Consider the following 20,122-nt stretch of genomic DNA (forward strand, 5'->3'; position numbering starts at 1 on the left):
GGATTTAGAAAGAGCGCGCCAAGCGGGACGTTTTGGAAACTCAAAATCCTATACAAAATGAGACTTAACGCAAACGCGTTCGTCACGTTATGATGTCGATTAAATTTACACTAGGGGTACTGGTATAAACTCGTTGTCGAGTAGATACATTGAAAGTCGTATGAAATTCTAGCACAAAATATTTCTCGAGTAAAAATTATAAAAACCCTCGATATACAATTTCGAAACTGCCAGCATTCCTAAAGTACCCATCAAGCCCAAATAAATTGTACTTACCTCAAAAAATTGTTAAAGAGTTTGATTTTCAAATAATAAACATTTTCTTTCACTGCGTCATCTCTAACTGGCTCATTATAGGAACTTTTAGCATTCAATCAATCAATCAAATCATTTATTCTGCATAAAATGTGGTACATATGATCAAGTTGTTTACTTGAAACACAGGAATCACACATTTTACCAGCAACTGGCATGCAAAATAACACAAAAATAATATAAAATGACAATGAAGAACAAAAAAACCTAAAACAGAATCTAACATATTACAACTAGATATTTACAAAGTGAATATTAAAATGTTTATATAAAAACGGGACATATTACACACGTTTTTTAGCGAATTTATTTCGTTTGCCTCTATATACGGCGTTTTGAAGCAGGTTACACTGATCCTTTTCGCGGATTTCTTCCTAGGCGCTTATATTAATTCGTCAATATACCCAACACGCAACACACACAACATGCACTCTGCAAAAATCCCACTGAATAGTATGATTTATTAGATTTAGATATAGATTTATTTATTACACAACATACGATTGCATTACAAATTACATTCATGTCAATTTATATGAATCTATATTGTGATTGTCAAAAATAAATTCTAATAATGACAAAAAATAACATCATAATCCAGATAGCAACAATTAATAAATGGAAATGTTCACCTGAAAAGGATCGTCAAGTCAGAATTTATTGAAAAACAATAATAAAATAAAAATAAAATAGAATCAAGAAACAAAAACAATGTCAAATATGCAAAATTAAGTTATATAGTTATGTCAAAAAATTCACTAATTGAATATAATGGGTTCTCCAGCAAAAAGTTTCTCAATCGACGCTTGAAAATCGAATCGGATGTTTCCGTCCTTATTTCTGCAGGTAATCGCTCATAATAGGTCGGACCGATGACACGCGGGTTCTTTGCTGCAAGTGCCATGCGACGTGGAACTGTTCGTAATCGACCAGTAGATCTAATGTTTATGCCAGATACCACAACGCGTTTAAACAAAGATAAGTTATTTCTGACATACATAATAATTTCGAATAAATACAATGAGTAGTGCGTCATTATTTTGTGCGTCACGAAAAGGTCCCTGCATGAATGCCTTGGCTTCACACCCGCTAGATTATGATTATGTGTTCAAGACGCAAAAAAGTGTTCATTAGTAAATATATTTGTTTACTTATTAGTATTTTGGACGTCAGAGGAATTGGGAAGCCGCGCATCCAGAAACGGTTTGACGGATGGCGAAAAAGTGAAGTGCTGTTTTGATTTGGCAAAAACAGTACCAGGAATGAAGTATGTGAGTTAAAAGTGGTTATATTTCCATGAAAATTTGGTTACATGCGACACATTTTACTAAAATTGAATAAGTAAAATTTTACTGGAAAAGAATGTCCTAAAAGTATTCAAACATATTTTTAAGAAATTACAAGTTCGAAATGTTACGGCACGTGTTGTGTGACTAGCCCGGATTTTGTGATATATTTTTTTAAATATACAGTGATTTTGCAAGAAGTTTTCGTGTCTCCGCCACGCGTGGTAAAATAAGCACCCGTTAGAAAGTTATATTTGCTACTTGCAGCCTTAAGTTTTTTTTAGAACAGAAACACTGTGTTGTTGTCACATTTGCAAATGGCTGAGGGGTTCTCGGGTTTTGTCGAAAATTACTATTCTTTATGTTAATTTGAAAACATGGTCAACCTTAACGCTTCACCGCCGTATTTGAGTTTTAAAAGTAAGTACTAGTTTCACATTTTTGTTTGAAGCATAAGATATACGTCATTTTTTGCAGAAAAAACTAATTATTTAACATTTGCAAAGTCAAAGGTAAATTTTAGGTAATACTGAACATGTTCCAAATAGTCACGGCCGTGGCCTCAAAAATCTGTCACTGCCACGGAGTCCATGTTCATGACATATAGATACGTAGTCGTAATATTCTTAATTCGTTTAATTAATTTAGAGGCATGCACTCTTTCGAAATGGATTTTTATTAGCTATAGATCATTTGCCAGTATTGCCCGACTGCCAAAGCAGAAAAATGTTTTTCGCGTGTATGTATGTAAGAAAATGTATTTAATTCTTTGCCAGGCTCTACATCTTTTCTTGTTTGATGAATTTCAACGTATGAGCTGCCATTAGGATTTTCGTAGTAATGGGAGTGACTTAGGCTATGTTCAAAATATTATATTATTCAAAATAGTGGAGTTGACCGCCAAACTGCTGAAATGTCACAATTGAGTGACATTTTGTCACAACCATGTTTATAAACTCATTTTGTTTTCCTTTCCTGAGAGTATTTGACTTTATTTATTTATTATGTACTTTTGACATACGTAACAATATGTAAAAAATAAAAACTTTTATGAAAAAAAAACTGGACACAATTTAAGAATCACCCACTCACGTTCTGATTTTATTTATCAGATTAATGTAGACTCAAATATACAAAGGCATAAGTTATTAATATTTTTTCTTAAAAGGCTAAAGTTGCGCAAATAGGAATTTATATATTAAAATCTGAAAAAGATAAGCAATTCTACGTTGTTCTATTTCTAGAAACGAAATTTAAAAAAGCAACTCAACTCAAGTTGAGCTTTTTAGGTAAAGGAGCACACGACGCGAGACGCCTCAGCTCAGAGGAGATAAAGCCATAACGATCATACTTACCAAGTAAATAAAAATACATGGCAACATGTAACACAAACGAGCTAATATATGAAAATGAATATGTGCGAAAACGCTTTGAACTCTCGCCGTTTGATCTCCACGTATATCTAAATAAGAAAAGAGGCGCTTGCTGGCATCTCACTTCAAAACTCCACCGAAGGCAAAATTCACAAGCATTCAATTCAGTTACATAAATTAGCAACCCCTTGATTTAGTAAGGTACACGATTCTAACATAAATCAGCCCTACGACGTCATTAACACCTCAAAATGGCGCCGATAACTTATAACTGAAAGACTAGCACTTAAGACTCAAGGGGTGAGATAGCGTCTATTGAAGCGCAATGACAGAGAATGGTTTCTTTCTGATGTGATTTTTTTGTTGCCGAATTGCAATGGGGGTGTTAAGGGGCAGGGGTGGGGGCCGGCCGGGCTCAGGCGTGCGCACCGGCAGTATCTGACCGCCCGTCGTCTCGAGCGCCCGTCCGCGCCGCTCGTTGTCGCTACCGGCCCCACGTTGGGCGCCATACGTCGCTGTTGCGATCTCTCTGTATTCTAACCTCAACCAATATTTACTGTTTAACGTGTGTACCAGTGGTCAAGTAAAGTGTCAAGTGACGTATAAAAAAGGAGGTTGTTCAAGTGTTTAGTGTTTGCTATAACTGAGACGTCAAAACATCGCATCTAATTGACATACATTTACATAAGTGGCTTGAAGAGATTTATTAAGTGTTCAGATAAGTCAATACAAGTGAAGTGGCACAAGTGTACCCTGCTGTCGTCGACGGACTTCACTGGACCGTAAGTTACTTTCCTTTGCTGTAACTCCATAACTTTCGGATACTTTCTGAATGATTGATAGTCTAGCTGCACAGTTCAGCGGCTCGAAATAATATTTAGTTATCGAATAGTTTTGGAGCTGAGTACAGATGAAACACATTTTTTGGTACAGTATGCGGTAAAGGTCAACTCTTGCCAAATTGATTTCTAATAACGCTTGATTGAAAGACTGGTTATCCATTAATGTCAGAAACAACTTTCGGCTTTAATCCGCCAAAGTTATTGCGTAACTTTGCAAATCTAATTCCGACGACGTTTGTGAAAAATGCTGGAGATTGACGCTTGTAGGCGGGTGTCGGAATTGCCTTCCACAATTGATCAGGGTTCGAGGTGGAACTTTCACATTGTTTCCGAGAGCGTTGTGTTGAGTTGGAAAGACGGTACCCACTTTAGGAAATTTCTTGTGAACAAATTAAGCAGCAGAGTAGGTTCTTCCCTGGGGAGCGGCAGTATTATTTGGTTTCCAATTTAACAAAGTTTTTTTTACTCCGCAACGAATTAATTAAGTGAGGATTACTTAGCGGACAAAGCGCTTCGTATTCTCCATCTCATTATTGTCTACGCAGAGGCCGCGCCAATTTTAAAAACCTTTTTTATTAATTTAGGTGTTTCAAAACTTTTCTTTTTGATTAAGACCTGGAAATTTATACGAGGTAAGTTTTATTGTCGCTCCATGGCTATCTATAAGGGTAAGGTTAAAACAATCCTTGAAGTAATAGAGTTCTAAAAAATAAAAAAGTTCCAGAACTCATTAAACACTCATCAAAAGAGTATTAAATAAACATCAGTAATGGCTTGATATCCCAAACACGCAAGCCAGAGTATGATGTTAAATTATTCTTCAATCAGAGTCGACGAATTATTATTGCTAATGCTACAAGCGAAACCACTAAATCAAAACAGGCACTTCATCAAACGGAAATGTGTCTCGGAACTCAGATACGGAAATTTCAAATAGCATTTAATCGAAACTGTATCCAGCCGTGTCCGCGAGAAATGTAAACGACATACGCCTGAATGCTCCAACGACCAGATTTCATCATCACTTCAGGCAATTCCGTTTCTGTTACAGCGTGTATTGAGAGGACAGCGTTAAATATGTATGGATCCGGAATAAGTTCCAGGTAATGCTTTAAGGATGGGGGCGTTATTGCTAACTTGAGTGTATTCTTGCATGCAAAAGAACGATGTTTAACAATATAAATTTACTCAACCATCTGTCATTCAGATGGAACATTCATTAGACATTAGGATGTTACGTCCTAACTAGAAACCTTAAAGTTGAAGGTTGAAATCTTGCCTCATACTAAGTTTTTCACTATTTCGTTAGCCCAAAGCAAAGTGAGGGCAAGCGCTTAATCTTCTAGAAGCAATTGTTGTATTTAAGCTTAAGTAGATAAAACCATGCAACAAGGTGACATGTTCGTGTACCGTCATATTTAAAGGATAGTCGGAATAAATGCGTTAGTTTTAAACGAAGTGAACAATGCTTTGGCCACTTATATGGCAGTGTAATTATATTCGCATGATGAGAACGATAGAGTTGATTGCTCGGGACCAGTAGCTATACTGTTAGCTATAACCTGTTCGGTAAATATACCTAGTGGATCCCGCAATCACGTTAAATAGGTTGATTTTTGATTTCGACTCACCCAAGCTCACGTAACCTATAAATCATTTAATACACAAGTTGTGTTAACACAACCAGGAATTAATTCCACTGGCTAACCAATCACAGGCGAGTCGAAGCTTAGGTGAACTGGAATTTCATGATTGGTTCACGTTTTGTTCAGTCATAGTTGTTGGGCGTTTGTATACAAATCGTTGCAAGTTCGTGTGCCTTTAGAATTATTATTTGGGTTATTCCTGGTTATAATCACGAGCATAATTGATTCTATTAGGAGAAAAGTCATAATCTTACGTCACTCTGAACTTACGACGTTTTCTGTGAACGCCTTCTTGCGGACATAGCTGGTACTTATACTTTACATCGGTATGTACGAGAACTCTATTCATGCTAGTTATGTGAATGCAGGGGCAGGACCTGGTTTTCCGAACGGACGGTGGCGCGTGGATTACGCTGCTATTGAACGGGTTTATCAATTGTGCGTGTCGATGCCGGTGGTCATTTCAGGCGGAAATAATTTTCATTGTCCTGTCGAGCTTACCTGCGAACGAATTATGGACGCGTTACCGCATGGTAATGACATTCTAGAACAAATATCACTTATTAACACCTCTATATAAAGATAAATGAATGCTTTTCTCTCATTTTAACGCAGTAACCGTGTTTTTATGTACAACTGAGAGAAGTTTTATTTCCATATAAGTAGCCTTACCACGACTGCCTTAGCAGTGTCAAATTGACATATTCGCTAACGTCTGCGCAACTTACTTTCTATACAGACATCTCGTTCGTACTTATTCGTGTACGAGCGAGATGCATGGAATTTTAGTGGTTAAAAAAATAAAAATAAACTTTCAGAATCGAACACTTAAACTTACTTTAAGATTGCGCCTATATCAAAAATACACACCGTAAATACATTATATAAGTTGAGTTGGGACCACTGTATATACTGTATACTGTTTGCTTGTTTGATGAAATACGAGTACATAGTAACAGGAAATCTTCGCTCCGTTGGGCCGGTTCAGGAAAACGTGTGATGAAAAACTGGGGAACTGAGGGCCTACCGCGAACCACGTTCGACGTGTTGCGTCTCTGTCACACTTATGTACGAATCTAATACTAGTGCGATAGAGAGGCAACACGTCGAACGTGGTTCGCGGTAGGCCTTCTGATCCGCGAATGTGACGACGACTCGACGTATGGCTACTGTCGCACAATTGACTTGACAACAAAAGAACACAAACATTTACACGATTTTATACCTATTAACGTATTTGCCAGTTCTGACCAACCCTAGATCATATGAGCGTATCGTCGGCTGAGAATATATTGTGTCATATCCATTTTTAAGCAAATTTGTATATGCTGTTGCAATTGACACTAATCGATTTAAAAAAATTGTGCCGGATAGTTTACTAGGATAATTTACACTGTTTACAGAAAATTATCCGTAAACTATTTGTCATGTCATACATTGTACGTTTAAAATTTACTTATCAAAAACGGATATGGCAATAATAAAAATGCTTTTATTTCATGATTACCACTATATTTAAAATATTTGTATGGTACTATAAAAATAAACATATGTGGCTAAATTATAAATAAGTTAAATATTTCCTAAATATAAAAGTTTTCGAAAAAAACATTTTTTTCTCTTCACTCTCATCCAACGGTATGCGTGACAGAGTTTAAAGGATTGTTAAAGGGTTTAAATCATGAAATAATCTCATTCGAAGTGTTGCGTCACGTTTAGGTTAAGATAATAATTATGACGTTTAGATTTTTATAAAGTTTTGGTTCTATCACTTGTACATGTCTCTGCACATGTGATTTTTTTGTTAGAACCTCATTTTGTTTGCTTGGGCTCCAAAACAGTCATTTTAACCAGTTACAGAAACGTCGCAGACAATTTCTTACTTTGACATTTCAACTAAAGTCCGAATGACAAATGAAGTTGTGTAGCTCGAGTAATTTTAGAAGAGGGGAGTCTTCATAACAATGAAGCAGCGGGATTTAATTCTATCGTGTTTGCTGAATGGTGATGAACAGAGTTTATAACTACGTTTGTTTAGGATTTAAATAATCCGATTTGTTTTGTACAACTTATAGTACTTCCTAAAATATTCAATTTAATCAATGGACCTCACTCAAGGTCAAGGACAAGGTCCAGCATCAGGCAGGCAGATATTATTCTTATGACTAATTGATGTACCTGTACGCACGATTTGCTTTTGGTATAATTATTAGGTTTTTATGGTTATTTGTCCTTAATCATAAAAATTCGCATAAATACACATTATTTCAACACCTGATCAACAAATTACAATGTTTTTTTTTACATTAATCAGGCATCATTGCTAATATAATTTATCGACTTAAGAGGAAAGGGGAAGGCTGTTTCTCCATACAAATGTAGTCCCCGCTTTCCTCTCTGAATATTGCCATTATGGATTTTTTTAAACATAATTTGATGTATAGTGACCATAGACGTGCTCCTACGTTTGACTTTTTTGATTTTTTGATTATTGTAAACATTAGGAGCGAAAAACAGATTTCATACAAATTTTAAATGCTCCTAGCTCTTATAATAATTAAACATTCGAAAAAAGGCAGGGGCATAGCTGTGGTTGATATATAACAAATTATGTTAAAATATTTTCAATAATGTTAATATCCAGAGGGAAAAATGAGGACTTTGTTTGTATGAAAAAGTATTTCGCGCGTGTCCTCCACTTTTGTCTTAATCGATGCAAAAGAAAAACAACGTTGATTGTTGTTTTCTACAAAAAATAACAGTTCTGAATGATTCACGGTTCGTTTCTCTAGACTTAAATCGACAGGGATATGGAATATCAGGAGCTCAAAAAAACAATATAAAAGGTAATTACGATCAAAATCTCGGTTGATTTGACGACAAATAATTTAATTTAGAATATCATGTCCTCTGAACTTCAATTATTGCGATAATTGGATTTTTACTGTCATGAGTCATATCTATTAACATCAAAATCATTTTAAGGTTTAACTCGCGTATTTTGAACGAATCTAGCGACATATTTAATTCTAGGATTTGGAGAAATTAAACTTTTCAGATATAACTCACGAACCGCTATTTTGAAAATTGTTGAATTATGGAAAGGTAAGAAAATTTTGACAGGTACACTAAGACAAAAGTAAGGTGGTTTATATTGCAAATGAGATCTTCACAATATTGGTAAGCCAATAAGACAAAAAACCCGATATCTCAGGAAGGGCCGGATCAGTCAAGATTAATAATACAGGGAGTCGGGAAATCGGATTGATTCTAAGAGAAGCCGAGCGATTTCACGAGGCGTTATTGTCTGGGCTTGGCGTTAGCTTGAGCACAAATGACCTATTTACGATTCATTACACACACAAATATAAAGGTCACATATAAATATGTATGTATTTTTGGACGGGTCACTACAGCATCGAATGTAGCTAGACTAATATTGATCAGTTTTATAAACTTATGTTTTTCAGTCTTTCGTCATAACTAAAATATGTCTAAATCTCACGGAAATTTGCTATATTACTCACATTACTTCGTAGGTACAATAGAGTGTTACTAAAAATGCATATTTTTCGGGCAAAATGCGGAAATTTCAATAAATAATTATTTAGACCCGTTCCTATGCGGAGAGGGCAATACGGGTCTCAATAACAAAGATTGACAAGTAGTGAACATTATACTTGTATAGTATAGAACTTCAACCAACAAATATTTCTACTTACTCTATTAATCAAAATCTCAAAATATTCGTCGTTAAGCTACGAAATTAAGAAAATATAGTTGCGTTAGATTCATTATTTTCATAAAGGTTTACTGACTTAAGAGCTTAATTCTAGCTTAGTCCCGTAATGACTCGTCCTTCCCGGCCGAGGGGTCTCTAAATATAGCGAGGGTTTTATCAACTACTGAAGGGAGGTAATTTTACTAAAAAAGTTATAATTAAATGTAGGTATTTGGTCTTTATGATGAAGAGTTTTGATCAGCTTGCAAAAACCATGATGGCTTTAAACTTTAAATTATGTTGTTTCAAGCCTATTTTACTCACATACTTGCCACCGGTACCGATGGCACTCCACTTCCCGGCACATAAATTTCTATAGAAATAAATCTTGTTGACAACCGATCAAGTACATTGCCTGAATATGTCACAAATAATCGAGGGGTAATCTTGTATTTACGCCACTTATCTCGTAAACCCACCAACCTATCACCAGCGCTAGAGCCCCTCGCGTAATACATGGGCCCTTTTTTGATTTATTCGCCCTCAGTGAAATATTGGAGTCACCTCGGCTCAGCTGGAGCCAGTGGCGCTAAAATAATCAAACGATTTTTCCGCGGTGTATTTACTTTTTATTGAATTGTTTCAAACCGAACTTTTTTTTAAAGATTTTGTTCTATCGATATTTTTGGTCTCAGATTCTATAAAAAAATGTAATTTTTTTGTAAATTATTTTTATGATTTTCTTAACTGCATCAAGTTCAGCATTTTATATATTAAAAGTGGCGAAACCACAAGATTTTTCTATTACATAAAATTATGATCAAGGCGACAATTTTGTATTAATAGTATTTTTTAAGATAAAAAATAAAATATAATGGCGTCCTTTGTACATAAAGTTTTTCACCCAACAATTCGATATTTTTAATGTCATATTCTATAAATTTTCCTAAAACTAACATTTTATAAACACACCTTGTATAGATATAGCGGAGTTTACACTGAGTGGAATGGGGTAAGTACCCACTCTATATAGGTTAATACCCACTGGCAATTATTATGTGCGCTCGATAAGAATAACGGGCGGCCGTGTACTGCTATTAATGTATCTTTCACTTCATAACGCTGATGTGAGCTGTAAAAATCTTCAGATTATTTCAAACATCTTTAGAAATATTCAAGATATTTTAAATTCCAAAGGCTGGTTTTAGTGTCATACAGAACCGTCAGTACGGAGCGATCCGTACCGACTATTCAGCCCATCAGCCTTACTCTAAAACGCTCCCTGAACTTAATACATATTGGTCCGGTGCGGAGCGATCCGTACTGACGGTCCACATGACACTAAAACCAGTCAAATACCCGTTACCCGCATTTCACAGTTAAAAGCTAGAATTTTTAAAATTATTTTTGAGAGTTTTATTGTTATTATAACGGCCTTCATGACAGACACCCGACGAATTACCGCAGGAACACGCCAGGAACATTTTATATTTTTTATACAAGTACTCGTACCTCACAATCTAGATGTAACTAACAGTCTAGCACTAAAATATATTGTTGGCAAAATTCCCCAACTTTAGTAGTTTCTCTTCCCATTCTAAATATCCAAACGGTTCCAGTTGAAATATAATATTTATGAAAAAAAAAAATGAATAAAACAGCATCCACAACACATTTCTCCTCTTACATCACTGAGACCCTCTTAGCGCGTCAAGCATTGTCAAGTCACGTTTCATCTTATAAAACCTCTAAACAACGGGTCAGCCATAACTTATAAGGCCGAGGGTTCATAAATTACACTACCGATAGATCGAAGGCCGACGTGACCGTCTGTTTTACATGCCACGTCTACTTAATAATCAATATATTTTGGACTTTAAGTGGTTGGAGCAGGAATCAATACAGTATACATGGATTTTGTATTGATTGAAGTAGGGTTAGGATCCTGACAAGCGTAAAATGGCGTTTGACTCGCTACATGCTGGCAGTTTATACAGAGTACACGTATTTTATCCACAATTATAGTACCGTAAGTAAACGAAATGTGACGTTCGGATACTATTTTGCAGATACAACGGCGGCAACAACAACGCCGCAACTTTAAGTAAGGCCTGATTGGACGCTCGAAGCGGAGCGTTCGGCGGGACGTGCAGCGTAGCGTCGGGAACACATGTGATTTGAGCAGCGTGTACTATGGCCGCTCCTATAGGTTTGCATTGGTTTAACTTGCACGCCGCATGCCCGCCTCGCTGCACGCCCAACTCGAGCGTCCACTCAGGCCTTACATTAATGCAGCTAAAGTTGACGTAACCTTAAACTTGCAATCATACTCATTGGTGCTGAAGTAAGTTCGGTTTGCAAAAGCAGTCTCTATGTGTGTGCTTTTTCCATTTGGCTCGCTTAACTTAGGTGACCTTATCGATCGGATTAAGTAATTGAAGCCAAAAAAAGCTGAGATTACTGAAACTAAAATGTGTTCTACGGTAATAATTGTTAAAATGACAGAAATACTAAGTATAAATTAAATTTTAATTTGGTTTTATTACAAATGTAAAAATAATGTTGGTAAATATGTACACGTAAAAATGGTGTTACATTGTTTTACTAATGAGGTAATTGCGTGCTCGCTCTAACATCTTTTGTTTAACGTGTGGTGAGACCGAGCAGATTAAATTAACATTAACACCTTAACAAGGTTGATTTTATTAAGATATGAAGGGTTTTATTTCAATTCAGCACAATGGTTTAATTTGGTATTCGATTAGGTATTCAAAAGTTCTATTTTAATAACAATAACATTGCCCCCGCCAAAACAAGCAAAGCGAAACGCAAAGTCACTATACTTACCTTTTCTTGAAGCGCTTCGTCGTTTTTTTGCACCCTCAAAACTTGGGTTTGGATTTTACCAGATAAACAAAATTCTCAGGATATGATGACACTAGTAGATTTATTAAGCAAAAAAATTAATTAATTGCCTAGCTCTTATACTTTAGATTTTATTGATATCTCAAAAAAACCGATTTTGTCTCCGACTCACTATGATGATCATCAAAACTATTAGGATACTTCCTGAAGTCCTAGGAAGCTGAAATTTGGTATGATTTAAAAATATAAGTTTTAAATATGTTTTTAAGAAGAATTACAAATGAATAAAAAAAAATTAAGTCTAAAATGTCTTCTGGTCATTCGTTATATTTGTAATGGCGACAAAATGACAAATAAGTGAATAAGTAATAAATTGCAGTTAAGACATAGGATTTTCATATCACTTCCCGCCACATCTGGTTTTTGATCCGAACCATACGAGTTTTTCAAAAGACTCACGTTTCTCGTCAATAACCATTGTTGAAAATTGTGTAATGTACGGAATCCTTGGAACACGAGTCGGACTCGCACTTGGCCGGTTAATATAATTACCTACTTATGTTAGCAATAATGACTTACCAACTGCCTTAACTTTCGTAAAGTGGTTAAGGCCGATGTGTAATGAACCCTTGCAGAAGATGATGGGTTGAGGAGTGGTAGCCACTGAAAGATGTAAAAAATAACACGGGATGCTATCGGTCATAAAAATCTGTTCCTGGCTCACGGGGTATAAGTAGGTACGCATACGGCTTAAAGATCCTACAAAATGATATAAAACCCAAATGAAAAAATATCCTACTAAGCGCTCACCCTTCCCAAAGGTCAACTCAAACAAAACTAAACTAATTCTTCATATAGACAAACTCCGGCTGGACCTTAAAGTTTGTCCACTGACCCGACTGATTCCATATTAGTATGCCGGAGCCTCACGGACGTGAGACTGATCTGATTAGTTACGTACAAACGAAGATTAAATAGCCTTTTGTAGCTCTTATGTCATCGACATTAGGTATATAATACACAAGCGGTTGATAACGGAAATCACGACGGGTTAATACCACAGAAATTAGGCTTATTGTGTGTGGGTTAGTAGCGAAATAATGAGGATGAATATGGCTCATAATAAAGGTAGTGATTTGTATGGTTCAACTTTGTCAACATTAGTTTTAGTAGGCAATTATGTTTTAACCCTTAATGGGATAGAGCATTGGAATAAACTGATGTCGATTTACATGTTAGGTGCCTAATATAGATTCAGGAAAAGGTCCCTTTTATAGTGGAAATTAATCTCAAAATTGTTCAGACTGGCCCAATTTTTATATTTTATTCCTTATGTATTGTAATATGATAAATACTTATATATAGTCCTCATCGTTTTCGATGACGGCGACCTTAAATAAACATTATGGACGTTGTCTAGCATAAGCCCTAATGTGGCTGGCCAGGCCGAACTTGCTCTTAAATACTCTATTGCACGCATGACAATAAAGTTGGCCAGCTGCGTTGAACGTGTATACGTAGGAGGGCTTAGGTCTTTCTTTCCGTAACTGGCGTTTTATGTCTAGGCTAGTGAGGCGGTTATCTTCAAATGTTTGACACCGTTATGGATGGTAGAAAGCCAAGAAGACCTCCTTCCAGAGCAAGCTCCTCCCAACGCTCAGGGTCGATGGCGCAAGCGCTCAGATGCCGTTTGAGGACGTCCTTGTAGCGCAGATGATGACCACCGTGCTTTCGCCTACCCACCGCCAACTCAGAGTAGAGAACAGCTTTAGGCAAGCGGTGGTCATCCATTCGAAGGACGTGTCCGCACCACCTGAACTGCCGCTGCATTAGTAAGGCCTCCATGCCATACATTCCGGAACGACGGAGGACCTCAGAGTTGGGAACATGGACCTGCCACTTGATCCTGAGTATAGTCCGCAGACACATCAGGTGATAAGTTTAGTCTCCAGTTTCTTTATGTCTGTTTTGTAGAGGCACCATGTCTCAGACGAATACTTATATAATGTCAGTAATCTATGTATTATTTTTTTTTTTACAGAAGTGTTCATAAATATGATTGTTTTGGTTTGTTTTAATGTTATTGTTTTAAAAATAATAGTTAATTTCTGAAAGTCGATTAAACGCTATTCTGTGTTTAATTTCAACTAATTGGTGTAAGTACTTATAAGGGTTAACGCTTTCTTGAACTTTTGTATGCTTTTTAAATTTTGTAGAATTAATCAAGTTCATGCCCGAATTACTGTGCAAATAATTTATAATACGCATTAATTATACTCTAGCCACATTATAAGTAATAGTATCTCTGACGTAATACATTTTGATATACGTATAATGGAACGATTCATCGAAGCCACACCGTTCTGTCGCCGAAAATGTATATAATATATGCATGTATGTATATTACTCAATAAGATATTATTATTCTAGCCTTGTTGCCTAATTCAATGTAAACAAAATAAATAATATGCTCCCCCAGAAAACTGCTTCCCCGAATTGCTTTTGCTAACGTTTTTCCTTCTAGTTACTTTAATAGCGTTCTGATTCCGTTCTCGCAACGCAACAAGTAAAGAACCTTGGCATCGTCATCGACAGAACCTTATCATGGGGACCTCAGGTGGGCGAAGTCAGCGGCAAGATGTTCGAGGCAGTAGGCTCACTTAGAAGATACCTTCCCTTTTTCCTTTCATTCCCTTCAAAATTGCACTCGCACAAACTTTTTTCTCCCTTCTGGTATATGCTAACGTGGCTTATCTCGATCTCACTGAGGAGCAACTTAGTAAGCTTGAACGTTTCCAAAATGTTTGCATTCGATTTATATTTGAGTTTGGGTACAATGGCGTCTAAGCTCTGAACAAGCTTGGAAGGCAAAACAAAGTGCAACTGGTATAGATCCCAGGGCACGAAGGATTCATAGGCAATGAAAATGCAGATGAACTTGCCAGAGCCGGATTTGTAAGTAATCATATAGATCCGGAACCATTCGTGGCGCTCTCACAGGGAACCATTATAAAGACTATCAAAGACCATACTAAGACCAGACATCAAAAAGAATGGGACAGTGTGCCGGGTCTAAAGCACTCTAAGCTAAAGATCTTAAAGATGCAAAGAGTAGAATCCGATTGGAGCAAGCAGCTATGGAATCTTAGCAAAAGACAACTCCAAATTATAACAATGGTGTTTACGGGCCATTACGTGGTCGAAGGAGTTTTGGCCAGGATGGAACACTTCGATAACACCGATTGTCGAATGTGTGGCGAAGAGGAAAAAACTTACTGTTACACCTAATGTGTGAATGTCACGCCCTTGCCAGATAAATAAGGAAAAACTTTGGAGCAGGCTATTTGGAACCAAAGAAATTCAAAATGCTACCTGTAAGTTCCATCATCCCGCACATAGAGATGGTCGAAAAAGCTCTTGAGTAGCTGACGGATCTCTCCTAAGGGGGCAACTGCACAAAAGATCCCTATGGGTCGAAGTATATCCGCAAGGGCCCCTAAGTACATAAGATAAGATTCTTATCTTATCTTATGTATGTCCAGGCGTGGGGTGCACCCGTTCGTGGTAAACGTTCCATTTGTTCGCACGAAACGGTTTGCCTCCTCTTTTGTGGTACGGACGGCTCAAGAATGGAATGCGCTCCCGCCATCTTTATTCCCTGATAAATATGACCTTGGTATCTTTAACGCAAGACTGAATAGGCTACTACTGAACTGGTGAGCTCCATCTTAGGCCCTGTCTTCACTTTCCATCAGGTGTGACTAGAACCAATCGCCGATAAGTATTTAATAAAATATATATATATATATATATATATATATATATATATATATATATTTAGGTTACGTAAATATGACCATGTATCTCACTTCTGTTCAAGTGGCTTCCTATCCGCCTTCTTCGTAACTTACACATCATTCAACCCTGCAACACCCCGCTATCTCAAAAACCGTTTCAGTTATCTCTGTTCCACTAGGTCCGCCCAGAATTATTGTTTTCTGTCTCTTCTTTCTCTTCAAAATTCTATAATAATTCCTTTAGTTTTCAACCATTCACATTGGAATTATTTGCGTCTTGACTAAGGTGCGCTCAGTCTCCTAACTCTTTCAAGAGACTACTTAAACTCCATTTTTTATCTCTTCCTTGATACTTTTATCTGGTTACTCTTTCTTTATGGTTGGCACTGTTATACATGCATTGATTTATGTATATATATTTAGGTATATGTGTAGATATACATGTATTTTTATTTTGTTTATTTTTGTTTGCATGATATCTGTTTTCTGTGTATTTTGAGATAGGTTTCTTTCATTGCATTTGCAACACCTAATAACATGTGTAACATTATTAATTTCCGCTACCCAAACGTTGTCTGGAAAAGAGCGCTTTTCATCGATAAGACCGTCTGTTGTTTATCTCTGGTTATGAATCTGTGTAACAAGATTATATTATAAGGTTCGGATTGCTCTCGTGGTGTCCATTTTTTATACTTTTCATATTCATACCATTAAGAAACTTATTATTACAGTTTTATATAATAATATGGCTATGATAATTAGTTACATATTACCTACGTTATCATTCGAAATATACTAGAGATTCCTATCCTATCCGTTGAGATTTTTTTATCTATAAATTAGAATCCAATATATATATCTCTGTCAATTGATGCCCATAAAATAAGCCCTTTAAATTAAAAAGGTACGTGCTTCAACTTAAAGAAATAATAAAATGTCATTTTATAGGTATTACGTTAGCATCACGTAACTTAGAGAAAAATCTTGGAGAGATTTTATATGATTTCTTCTCCACGAGATTGCTGAAGCCCTACATATTTGAAGATTTCGCAAAACTTTTAAAATAAAAATTACATTTCAGTTTGCCTTAATGATAAAGCTGCTTAATATGTACTCTTATTGCACTTTTCTGTTAATACCTAATTTACTTAATTGCGATAATCATCAAACAGAAATACCTTAAACTACAATTTATATCTCATTATTTTATACGAAACTTCATCTGTTTCTCTCCAAACTCTGTTTATATCCTAAAATTTGTCATCTACTTCCAGCAATTTTTTATAAGTTAATTTATAATAGATGCAGAATTACTCAGAAGCTACTCAAAATTACCCAGCAAGAGCTGGCATAAAATAATAAACTGCCATGGAAATTCACTGCCTCATGAAACGTTAAAATAATACTCCTTATATTAGTAATTCGCGTAAATTATATCAATGTTCGCTCTGTTTTAGAGCTTTAAATTTTACAGCGACACATTAAATCAGGCGTTCATTCTAAACCTCATACCTTATACGCCTACTTCGTCAAAAACTGTACTTTACTCAGTTTTAATAAAGTTTACATTTCAATTTAGCTAACTCAGCGTTACTCCAAAATGGTTCTGAACTCTGCTGATGTTCCTAGTCGCTAAGACGTAAATAATTAATATTAATCTATGTTTTGCTCATGCAATTTACTTTATAATATAAAGTGTCAGGTCCTAAACTTTTTTAAGTGTATTAAAAAGATTTTCCTCAGTAGTAAAGCAGCGGTTACGATCGAAATTAAATGTTTATGCACATACATTTACATTGAATAAAAATTGAAAAGGTATAGACTCGTAAGCGTTCCTGTGTGGTGTTGCCTTTGAAGAAGTTTTTTAATATACAACTTTCTAAACATCTCAGATTTTTATTCGAATAACTGAGTGAATTAAAATAACATTATATTTCGTCTAGAGAGCTGGATAGATGTAAACTGATTTAGTTTAAACATAATAGTGTGATTTTTACTCTGTCTGTACTTCGCTGTATTTCTCTTTAGTAACATGAGATACTTACATTTTTTTTATTAAAAACTGATCTGCGATTGGCTCTAGTCACCTGAAATACCTACATCATACACATCACATTATTACATCATAATTATTATGTAATTTAAATACTGCTACTTCGAAGACATCGCAGTGTGAATGTGTCAGGTTTTGTAAAAATAATTAGTAATAGTTGCCTAAATAATATTCACTGACTTTGTATTATCTATCATACATTCGTGATTCAATACGTTGGCCAATTTCGACATTACCTCCGATTCCGGTGGCGCCATTTTGCCGAATAGAGAAAGAAAATAAGCACAAACTTGTACCAGTAGTTTTGGAACTTTATACGGTCCCCGGTTTCAATGAGTAGTCAAGCCGACCGAGTCATACGTAACAAGCATTGGACAAACCCAGCGAAGCGTCAGTACCTACGCGTGAGTTTCAATTATAATAATACAGTGGATGAATTATAAATAAATAAATAATATAACTAGCTTTACCTTCTAGCTATGAAAACAACTTAAAGGTAAATAACAGATTATCATTACCAAAGTTCGTCTCAGACATTGGAAGAATGCTTTAGACACTTTTATTATGAAACTTCTTAAAAATGGCTTTAAAAATATGTTCAGTTATTTATTTGTTATTTAAGAGATTAAATTGTAATACAAAAAAAATGCCTGATGGTATGTTCATGGAAACATGGAAACGTTAGGTATTATAAATGGGTGTGCAATGTTTAATATAATTATTAAAAAAAACTATCAGACATTCGCCATAATGCCATTTCATATATTATTACTTGTTACAATGTTATTATTATTATACGTTGATTTTGTTATATTATTATTTAATCCAAACCGTAATTGATATAATGCCTATTTTTGTATACATTTTAAACTGGTATAAAGACATTGTATTATGGTTTTTTTAATATCCTATTTTAATATGATGTAATACTTTATACAGTCAAAAAATTACTTTTTATACGAGGTCGCAGTTCTAACCTAACCTAACCCACTTTTTCTAGATATTCGTTTGTGTGGGATAACAGTTTTCACCCAACCTAACCCAATTTTCTGGGAGCCTTTTATTTCTATTGACACCTACCTGTCACTAGTTAGAACAAATATATTTTAGAGTATGTAACAATTATGGCAGTGTATATTAGACGAAGTGTAAATATACCCAATAACCATTATACCAAGAATGACATTATGTATGTCATTGGTTAGTTATGATAGTAGAATGCCTTTAATTACGTTATTCAAAATTACCATATATCAAACTATAATATATGAAAAAAAAAAAATTGCACCCATTATAAATACTGTCAAGTGACGTCAAAACGTCAATTTGCATAAAATCGGCCTTCCGACAACTTTTCTGCGTAGAGCCACTACGCACAGATTTGCTACGAATGCTACGTAGCGTAGCGCTGGCCAACAAATTGAGCTGTTAATCAATAGTTCAAAGGAACAAGAAGATTGATTACCATGAATCTATCGCAAATGCAACCTTGATTTTTTTTCAAAATATTTAATCAAATATTGAATGATACTGAGTTTTTATTCCGATACCTAACAGTAAGTTAAAATTGAGTTACGAGGTGGTTACGAGGTGAAGTTGGTACAGATAAAAAAAATAGGGGATACTACGCAAAACTCTGCATAGAGGGCACCACTACCACATTCTGAGGGCTTACCATGAAATACGAAAATCGAAAATTTGCCTAAATAGACCTTGTTTATAAAAATGAAGGTCACAACCCTGTCTAACCCTACGCCCTTGAGGTTATTAAGCTTCGGCCGCTAACCTATATCGAATAACGCTTAATTATGCCTATCATGACTGTTATGGCTGAGATCTAATTTGCATGTGTTACATCTCATTATTTAAGATCATTTGAAGTTAGTTACACCTAAGTGCGATATAGTTGTAGATAAATTGATGGTTACAAGTTAAATTATAGTTTGATATTTAAGTGAAACTATCTTAGTTACACCGATATATTAATTGCTTAGATATTTATAAATCGATAGATTAAATGTCTAAATGCAATATACACATTAGTGCTGTAGTGGAGATTTACTACAAAGTAATCTGGTTTTGTAACCCTTAGACACCTCAAAATAAGTTTACAAAGAAACACTCATAATACACAAAGACGAACGTAAACAACAGGATGCTTTATCGCTAAACAGATATCTAGCATCCAGACAATCTTTAGGTATTTAGTATTGTAATCATTATA

At 35.5% G+C, this 20,122-nt stretch overlaps 1 protein-coding gene across 1 annotated transcript in view; it reads left to right on the forward strand.

Annotated features, from left to right (window-relative positions):
* The first annotated feature begins 1,409 nt into the window (after positions 1 to 1,409).
* LOC133527086 (protein sidekick-1-like) overlaps positions 1,410 to 20,122 on the forward strand; it is a 310,716-nt gene continuing 292,003 nt past the window's right edge. The window contains exon 1 of the mRNA XM_061863979.1: positions 1,410 to 3,756. The gene's annotated coding sequence lies outside the window, so the exon portion shown is untranslated. The remainder of the gene's footprint in view (positions 3,757 to 20,122) is intronic.

This window comes from Cydia pomonella, chromosome 17, assembly GCF_033807575.1.
Source record: "Cydia pomonella isolate Wapato2018A chromosome 17, ilCydPomo1, whole genome shotgun sequence".
Lineage (NCBI taxonomy): Eukaryota > Metazoa > Arthropoda > Insecta > Lepidoptera > Tortricidae > Cydia > Cydia pomonella.